Source organism: Erinaceus europaeus, chromosome 1 (genome assembly GCF_950295315.1).
Source record: "Erinaceus europaeus chromosome 1, mEriEur2.1, whole genome shotgun sequence".
Lineage (NCBI taxonomy): Eukaryota > Metazoa > Chordata > Mammalia > Eulipotyphla > Erinaceidae > Erinaceus > Erinaceus europaeus.
Window position 1 is genome coordinate 176,602,375 of NC_080162.1, and position 10,095 is coordinate 176,612,469.

Sequence of the window (10,095 nt, forward strand, 5' to 3'; positions counted from 1 at the left end):
TTAAAGAATATACTTAGTCAACTTGATTAAAATAAAAATTATAGTTAAGGGCAGGGTAAATAGTATAATGGCTATGCAAAGAGATTCTCATACCTGAGGAATCAAAGTCCAGTTCCCCTATACTTCCATAAACCAGAGCTGAACAGTGCTCTGGTAAAAGAAAAAAAATACACTGAATAATTAGATTGTAATTCAAAATGTTTATTGCATTTGTATCTTATATAAATTTTCTCATTTAATTCCTATTACAAATGTAAAGAGTATTGTCACTATGTTTTATAGACTGAGAAACTAAACTCTAAATCCTTTGTTCTCTGTACTATATCATTCTTTCACTTCTTTAATTTATTAATTAATAAATTCTCTATATGATTTATAGAGAAAACCAGAGCATGACTCTGGATCATATGACACTGAGACTCAAACTTGAGACCTCAGACGAGAGTCCAACTTTTTTTTTTTGGAGGGAGGATTAATGGTTTTCAGTAAACACAATTGTTGGTGCATGTGTAAAATTTCTCATTTTTCTAAAAATTTCTCTCCCCCCAACCTAGGTCTTTCTCTACCATCATGCATCAGGAACAGTAAGTGCCTTCCATGGAAGTATAGGCTCTATAGTGGAGATGTGAGGTTCCTGTTGTCTAAGGGTTCAAAAAGACAATGGATAGTTAATGTTATCATCACATTATTTGATGAGTATATATAAACACCATTCCCACCACCAAAAGACTATGTCCCATCCCACCCACACACACCCCCCACTGGCCCAGGAAGCTGCATGTCTACCCCTCACCACAGGGTTTTTACTTTGGTGCCCTACTTACAATTTAGTCAGATCCTGCTTTTAGTTTCCCTTTCAGATCTTCTTTCTCAACTTCTGTTGATGAGTGGGACCATCCCATACTCATCTTTATCTTTCTGACTTAGCTCACTTAACATAATTCCTTCTAGCTCTGTCCAAGATGGGTCAGAGAAGGTGGGTTCATTGTTCTTGATAGCTGCGTACTATTCCATTGTGTATATATACCACAGCTTTCTCAGCCACTCATCTGTGGTTGGGCACCTGGGTTGCTTCCAGGTTTTAGCTATTATGAATTGTGTTGCTATGAACATAGGAGTACACACCTCTTTTTGGTTGGGTGTTATGGAGTCCTTGGGGTATAACCCCAGGAAAGGAATTACTGGATCATATGGAAGGTCCATGTTTAGCCTTCTGAGAATTTTCCAGACTGCTCTCCACAGAGGCTCTACCAATTTACGTTCCCACCAGCAATATAAAAGGGTTCCTCTGTCCCCACAGCCTCTCCAGCATTTGTTGCTGCTGTCCTTTTTGATGTATGCCATTCTTACAGGAGTGAGGTGATATCTCAATGTTGTCTTAGTTTGCATTTCTCTGACAATCAGTGACTTAGAGCAGTTTTTCATCTGTTTGTTAGCCTTTTGGATCTTCTAAAGTGAATGTTTTGTTCATATCCTCTGCCCATTTTTGAATGGGGTCATTTGTTTTTTGGTGCTAAGTTTGCTGAGTTCTTTATTTATTTTGGTGATTAGTTTCTTGTCTGATGTATGGCATGTTAAGATCTTCTCCCATTCTGTGAGGGGTCTCTTTGTTTAATAGTTTCTTTGGATGTGCAGAAGCTTTTCAATTTGATGTAGTCCCATTGGTTTGTTTCTGCTTTAGTCTTTCTTGCAATTGGGTTTATTTCATCAAAGATGTCCTTGAGGTATAGGTAGGAAAGTGTTTTACCAGTGTTTTCCTCTAAGTATTTGATTGTTTCTGGTCTGACATCCAGGTCTTTGATCCATTTAGAGTTGATTTTTGTTTCTTGTGAGATAAAGTGGTTCAATTTCATTCTTCTGCATGTTACAACCCAGTTTTCCCAGCACCATTTATTGAAGAGAGCCTCCTTTTTCCATTTAATCCTTTGGGCCCCCTTATCAAAGATTAGATGTCCATAGGTGTGGGGATTTATTTCTGGGCTTTCAATTCTGTTCCACTGGCCTGTATGCCTATTTTTGTTCCAGTACCAGGCTGTTTTGATGATGATGGCTTTATTATATAGTTTGAGATCTGGGAGTGTGATGCCTCCATTTCTGTTTCTTTTCCTCAAGCTGGTTTTGGCAATTCTAGGTGTTTTCAGGTTCCAGATAAATGATTGTAGTGTTTGTTCTATTCTCTTAAAGAATCTTGGTGGAACTTTGATGGAAGAAGCTATTTTCTTTTCCCTTCTGTTACCCTTGTTGTTTTATCATTGCTGTGGTCATTAGTATTGTTGTTATTGATGTTATTGTTGTTGGATAAGACAGAGAAAAATGGAGAGAAGAGGAGAAGACAGAGTGGGGAAGAGAAAAGCTTGAAGACCTGCTTTATCACTTGTGAAGCGACCCTCCTACAGGTGGAAAACTGGGGGCTTGAACCAAGATCCTTGCGCAGGTCCTTCGCTTTGAGCCATGTGCGTTAGCCCACTGTGCTGCCGGTTGACCCTTTTTTTTTTTAATTAGAGATTGCTTTTTAAGAATATCTTTATTGTTGGATAAAGACAGAAAGAAATTGAAAAAGGAGGATGGATATAGAGGGAGAGAGACAGAGAGACCCCTATAGCCTTGCTTTACCACTTGTGAAGCTTCCCCCCCTGAAGATAGGGACCAGGGGCTTGAACCCAAATGCTTGTGCACTGTAATGTGTGCACTTAACTAGGTGTTTAACCTTGTTCTCTCTTCCTTATCTGGAAAGCTTAGATTTTCTCCCAGCTGTTAAAGTATTGAATGTTACTTGTTGTATTCAAATTGGTCTATGGGGCCAGGTTCAAGTTGGGGAGGAAACACAACTAAGATTTTAGTGGGTTCTAAATTAGCCTCGAGTTTTACTGAACTTACTTGTTTGATGATGCTAGTAAATGTTGTCATAGACACAATAATTGTCCTTTAGTTGAATATATATATTTAACCAGTTGTATAACATTTTTCCTCTGAAGATTATCAAGGTGTGACAATAATGTTGATGTTGTCAGAAGATATTAGGAGATATGCTTCACTTTGTTTTGTGTAGTTAAGTAGGTAGAGTCATTGAAGGATGTGAGGCAGGGTGTAGGAGAGAAGCATATCTAGGCCTAAGTAATTAGTATTTGATTAGACAATTCATGGAGCCTTCTTTAGGCCATTTTAGTAGATTGCAGAGCTTATGTCTAAGTCTAGTCATAGAGAACTATTATGCACTTTTATTTTGAGGTGTGCAGTTGCCCCTAATGTATGAATATGTATGTACATGTACTCAGTCCCGTAGGCCCTAGCCTATACCTCAGATCTGACACTTTATTAGAGAGTTTGCCATCTGAAATGGAACTGGATAGTCCCATGTGTTAGGCAAGGTCTCACCAGGTTGTTATAGTTTGAAAGTTGACATCTCTGGCTTGGCATTTCTGGATACAACCCAGAGCAAAAGACAGTGGCAGGAAGCAAAACATGGCATGGTGACATTTGTTGGGTTGATTTAGTTGAAGTCAGTAGAAGCAGTATAACAGAGTAAGGAATGAAGAAGAGAAATAACAATAAATACAAGCAAAGTCCTTTATGTCTGTAAATTCTATATGTCTGTCTGCCATTTAAGTATCCTTTTTGGGGAGGATTGTGTATATTTCCTCTCTCCATTTTAATAGGGCTATTTCTTTTTATGTTGATCTTCATACATTTTGGTTATTATACTCTTACCTAATATATAACATAGAAGATCTCACATTCAGTAGGGTGTCATTTTGTTTTGGTGATGATTTCTTTTGCTATACAAAAGCTTTTCAATTAAAGGAAGTCCCATTGACTTATTTTTGTTTTTATTTTCCTTGTTGTTGGACTTGATTCTCCAAAGATGCTTTCAAAATGCATATAGTGGAGATCACTGTCTTCTTCTATGTATTTAATGGTTTCTGGTCTAACATCAAAGTGTTTGATTATGTGTTGACATTTATCTACCATGTATATGGGGGTACATTTTTAATCTTAGTTCTTGTGTATTGTAACGTGTGTGCTCAACCAGGTGCACCACCACTCAACCCCCATGTGTGTATTATTCTATTCCCTTAGTAATGATTCATAATCATCACTGTATAAGTCTTTCACCTCTTTTTAAAAGTTTATTTCAGGCACCTAATTGTTTTGGCCATTTGCAAATTGGATTGATTTCTGCATTCCTTCTTCTGGTTTGTCATATGTATAAGGAATGCCACTGATTTTGTATATTAATTTTGTATTCTGACACTTTGCTATATTGCCCAAATATTTCCAGAAGTTTCCTGCTGAATTATTTTGAATTTGATATGTATGCTATCATATCATTGTGAGTACTGAAATTTTTACTTCTCTTCTTAGCTATATATCTTTTTTCTGTTTATCTTGTCTAATTGCTATGGCTAGGCCTGCCAAGACAATGCTGAATAGTAATGATGATAGTTACAGGAGTGACTTTTACCTAATCTAAGTGTAAAAGCTTGCAGTTTCTTAGCATTGAATATGATGTCTGTGAATTTGCTCTATATTCACTCAACTAGATTGAGTTAATTGAATAATAATTTTGTATTGTTATTCACTATAAGTGATTATCATATTGACAAGAATTCTACAGGAGTAGAATTTGTGTCTGTAAGTTTTTAAATTTATTTTTATTAGTGATTTAATGTTGATTTACAGAATTGTAAGATAATAGGGGTATAATTCCATATGGTTCCTACCAACAGAGTTTTGTTGTCTGCATTCCCCCACTTGGAAACTGTAGTCTGCTTCCCAAGGTCACTCATATAGGCTTATTCTATAACTATCTACCTATATATAAGCATTTTTCCATTTTATTTCAACACTCCTGACTTCACTCACTTTCCAAGTCACCTGTTCACCCATTAATACTTTTGAGTATCTTTCTTTTTTTCCTTTACTCGTAGATAAGAGAAACAGTGCCTGGCTTCTTCTGTTTTTTTTTTTTCTTTCTCTGTATTCACTTGTCTTTCATTACTAGTATAAAAGCAGAATTCCTGGTGCCAGGCCCTTTAGGTCCTGATGGAGTGGCAGTCTGTGATTTTTTTAAATACAAAATTGACAAAATATATTCCAAAATTAGCATATCAACACATTTATGTACAATTCCACAATATTTGAAACCCAGGATCTCTAACCTAATTTAGTTTCCATGAAGGCTTCACAGTTTATTAGCCATTATCAAATAGTTCTTATTATTAATATTGAGTTTGTTCATTTGGTTTATGGAACTGTGTAACAAAGTCTAATGTGAGTCCAAATTTTCTTCTACCAATTTCATTTCTCTGCATGTGTAGGCAATTCTGTGAGGACTGGAGTTCCTGACAAGGGTCTAAAATCATATGCTGGTACGTAATGAGTAAACAGTTCACTGAATAATTAAACAACAACAACAAAAAATCTCCCACAAAAAAAAATAGAAAACTAGCAAAGAGATAGTGCTAGGCTGGCCTATCTATAAGCAATTCAGCTATGACTAACAGATAAAAGATTAAAGATCTATTTTTCCCCCCAGAGGACTTATTTTAGTCATTTCTAAGGATATATAAGATGATGAAAAATTCTCTTAAGTGTTTCTGCATCTAAGGGTGCATTCATTCTTAAAGAATAATTTTGATATGTAATTTAGAATTTATAATGCATATCTTTCAGCACTTGAAAAAAGATATGCACTTCCTTCTGACTCCACAGTTTGCAATCAAAAATCTGATGTCACTTAAACTGTTTTCCTATATAGATACTGCAACATTTTTCTTTAGCTACATTACAGAGTTTTTTCTTTTCTCCTTAGTTTTCATAAATTTCACTATTGTGTGTCTCTGTGTGAATTTCTTTGGGTTTATTCTTTGGGCTTTGATCAATATCTTGAATCTGATAGTTTTAACTAAATTTGGCAATTATTTCTTTTAATATTTTTTTTAGTTCCATGACTTTATTTTCTCTTTTCTAATAGTATCTGTATTGAATCCTAACATTTTCCCCATAGATCACTGAAATTCTTTATTTTTTATTTTATTTATTTATTCCCTTTTGTTGCCCTTGTTGTTTTATTGTTGTAGTTATTATTGTTGTTGTCGTTGTTGGATAGGACAGAGAGAAATGGAGAGAGGAGGGGAAGACAGAGAGGAGGAGAGAAAGATAGACACCTGCAGACCTGCTTCACCGCCTGTGAAGCGACTCCCCTGCAGGTGGGAAGCCGGGGTTTGAACCGGGATCCTTATTCCGGTCCTTGTGCTTTGCGCCACCTGCGCTTAACCCACTGCGCTACAGCCCTACTCCCTGAAATTCTATTATCTTTTCCTTTCCTTTAAGTAATTTACAATATTTTCTCATCAAGTTCATGACTTATTTTCTGTCTTCTCCAAGTGCCACTGAACCAATATAGTAAGTTTTTACTTTTATTAAAATATTTTTTGAGTCCTAGAGATTATCTACTTTGAAGGATCTACTCTAAGCTAAGATTTTCTATTCTAGCTTACTTGAACTCTGCTTACTGTATCACTGCTGATGGTAAGAATGGAAAGTAGTTGTAATAAAAAGGGCAGGGTACTAAATAGCACCCAGCTTGTATTGCTTTATTCACCTTGTTGCTCCCTAGTGAAGTCAAAGTTTAGTGGTTTGCTTGGCACAATTGAGAATAATCTATTTTTTTTTTCTTTTTTGGTTCAGTGTCACTTGGAGAAGAGAAGACAGAGGAAAAAGTCATGAACTTGTAGAGAGGACACTGTAAATTACTTAATCTGAATATTAATGGAAAAAAAGTTAGCAGATCTTTGGTGACCTGTGAAAATATTAAGATTTAATATTCATACTATTAGAATTGCAGAAGAGAGAAAAATGAAAATATGAAACTTAAAAATAAAAGATACTGTCAACATATTAATTATTCTAATAGGCTAACTGTCCTATTTTTTTAGGTTAAACTAAGCAGGCTTATTTAGTTACTTATTCATTTGATAGAGATAGCCAGAAGTTGAAAGGAAGGGGGAGACAGAGAGGGAAAGAGACCTGCAGCACTGCTTCACCACTTGCAAAGCTTTCCTCCTGCAGGTGGGAACCAGGGGCTTGAACTCGTGTCCCTGAGCATCGCAGCATGTGCTTTCAAACAGGTGCTCCACCATATTGCCCCAGTGTAGGCTTTTTAAAATTTTTATGTTTTTTGTACTATTCCCTTGAAATAATTCAATGGAAACTTGCATTACATCATATTAAATTGCATTAAATCTGTACAAGGCTCTGTGTAAAATGGTCATTTCAATATTTTCTTCCAGTTCTTAAACATGAAATGCTCTCCCAGTATTTGCTGTCTTTTTTATTTCATTTAGTAGTGACCCATATTTCACTGTACAAGTCTTTGATGTCATAGTGTAAGTTTATTTCTAGGTTCCTAATTATTTTGGTCAGTTGTGAATGGAATTAGATTCTGCATTGCTCTAGTTACCAGTTTACCATTTACATAGAGAAATGCTACTGACTTTTATATTTATAGTACATTCTTCCTCCTTGCTCTATTGCCTAATAATTTGCAGTTTTGCTGGATCCATACAATTCCTACCCTTCTAGTCCCATAACCCTTAGTCTACGTTTTCCATTCCATTCTCCAATCTTCTTATTTTTTACTTATTGTAGTATTTTCATGTTTTTAAATTGCAAGGATGAATGTTTAGAAAACATTAATTCAAGTGAGGACAGTATTTCCAGGCCAGTGATGGAGGAAGCATATAGGTGGGAGTAAGGTAGAATCAAGGAGGAAAGCACAGGTCAAATATAGGCTGGAATGGGCTACAGAAAGGACAACCAGATCCTAAGTCGAGCTGTCCACCAGGTTCCAGATGCTACCGTGATGCCAGCCTGACTTCCCTGGGTAGATGACCCCACCAGTTTTCCTGGAATCCCACTCCCCAAAGTCCTGCCCTACTAGGGAAAGAGATAGGCAGGCTGGGAGTATGGATCGACCTGCCAATGCCCATGTTCAGCGGGGAAGCAATTACAGATGCCAGACCTTGCACCCCCTGCAACCCATAATGACCCTGGGTCCAAACTCCCAGAGGGATAAAGAATAGAAAAGCTTCAAGGAAGGGGATCGGATATGGAGTTCTGGTGGTGGGAATTGTGGAATTGTACCCCTCTTATCCTATGGTCTTGTCAATATTACTATTTTATAAATAAATAAAAAATATTAAGAAAAAAGAAAACATTAGTTCATTTCATCACAAACTGGAAGTCTCCTTCCAGTTATTATATTAATGTATGTTATTGTTTCTTGTTATATTATTTCTTTTCCATTGGATAATTTGGTGATGTTGTAGCATCCAGAACTTTGAAAAATAATTTTATTGTAACTATCACACCTTGTCCTGAATAAGACACAGGGAAAAGAGGTAATTCGAATGAATGAAGCAAAGTTCAAACACATTACTTGTTGCTTAGTTTCACACTTGCTGTATAAATATGTTATAAATAAATATATATTATTCAGGATAGATGGTGTCATAATTTCTATGTTGTATATCAAGCACTGCTCTTAAGCATATGAAAAAAAATAAGATATCCCAACACCTATGGGCATCTAATCTTTGATAAGGGGGCCCAAAGGATTAAATGAAAAAAGGAGGCTCTCTTCAATAAATGGTGCTGGGAAAACTGGGTTGTAACATGCAGAAGAATGAAATTGAACCACTTTATCTCACCAGAAACAAAAATCAACTCCAAATGGATCAAAGACCTAGATGTCAGACCAGAAACAATCAAATACTTAGAGGAAAACATTGGTAAAACAGTTTCCCACCTACACCTCAAGGACATCTTTGATGAATCAAACCCAATTGCAAGGAAGACTAAAGCAGAAACAAACCAATGGGACTACATCAAATTGAAAAGCTTCTGCACATCCAAAGAAACTATTAAACAAACAGAGAGACCCCTCACAGAATGGGAGAAGATCTTAACATGCCATACATCAGACAAGAAACTAATCACCAAAATATATAAAGAGCTCAGCAAACTTAGCACCAAAAAAGCAAATGACCCCATCCAAAAATGGGCAGAGGATACGAACAAAAAATTCACTACAGAGGAGATCCAAAAGGCTAACAAACAGATGAAAAACTGCTCTAGGTCACTGATCCTCAGAGAAATGCAAATTAAGACAACACTAAGATACCACCTCACTCCTGTAAGAATGGCATACATCAAAAAGGACAGCAGCAACAAATGCTGGAGAGCTTATGGGGACAGAGGAACCCTTTTACATTGCTGGTGGGAATGTAAATTGGTACAGCCTCTGTGGAGAGCAGTCTGGAAAACTCTCAGAAGGCTAGACATGGACCTTCCATATGATCCAGTAATTCCTTTCCTGGGGTTATACCCCAAGGACTCCATAACACCCAACCAAAAGAGGTGTGTAGTCCTATGTTCATAGCAGCACAATTCATAATAGCTAAAACCTGGAAGCAACCCAGGTGCCCAACCACAGATGAGTGGCTGAGAAAGCTGTGGTATATATACACAATGGAATAGTACGCAGCTATCAAGAACAATGAACCCACCTTCTCTGACCCATCTTGGACAAAGCTAGAAGGAATTATGTTAAGTGAACTAAGTCAGAAAGATATAGATGAGTATGGGATGATCCCACTCATCAACAGAAGTTGAGTAAGAAGATCTGAAAGGGAAACTAAAAGCAGGACCTGATCAAATTGTAAGTAGGGCACCAAAGTAAAAACCCTGTGGTGAGGGGTAGACATGCAGCTTCCTGGGCCAGTGGGGGGTGGGAGTGGGTGGGAGGGATGGGTCACAGTCTTTTGGTGGTGGGAATGGTGTTTATGTACACTCCTAGCAAAATGTAGACATATAAATCACTAGTTGATTAATATGAGAGGGGGAAAATCAATTGTATGTCTCAAAGTTTTTCAAAACACAAACTGAATCTTTTTAATATATAGGCTGTGTATTTGATATGCGGACTCTCTCAAAAGCCTAGACCAAGTAGATTAGAAGCATCCAATAGCACAGCTATATACAAGATACTGGATACTGTACAGCAAACCATAACAAAAGGGCTTTTCAAAGTTA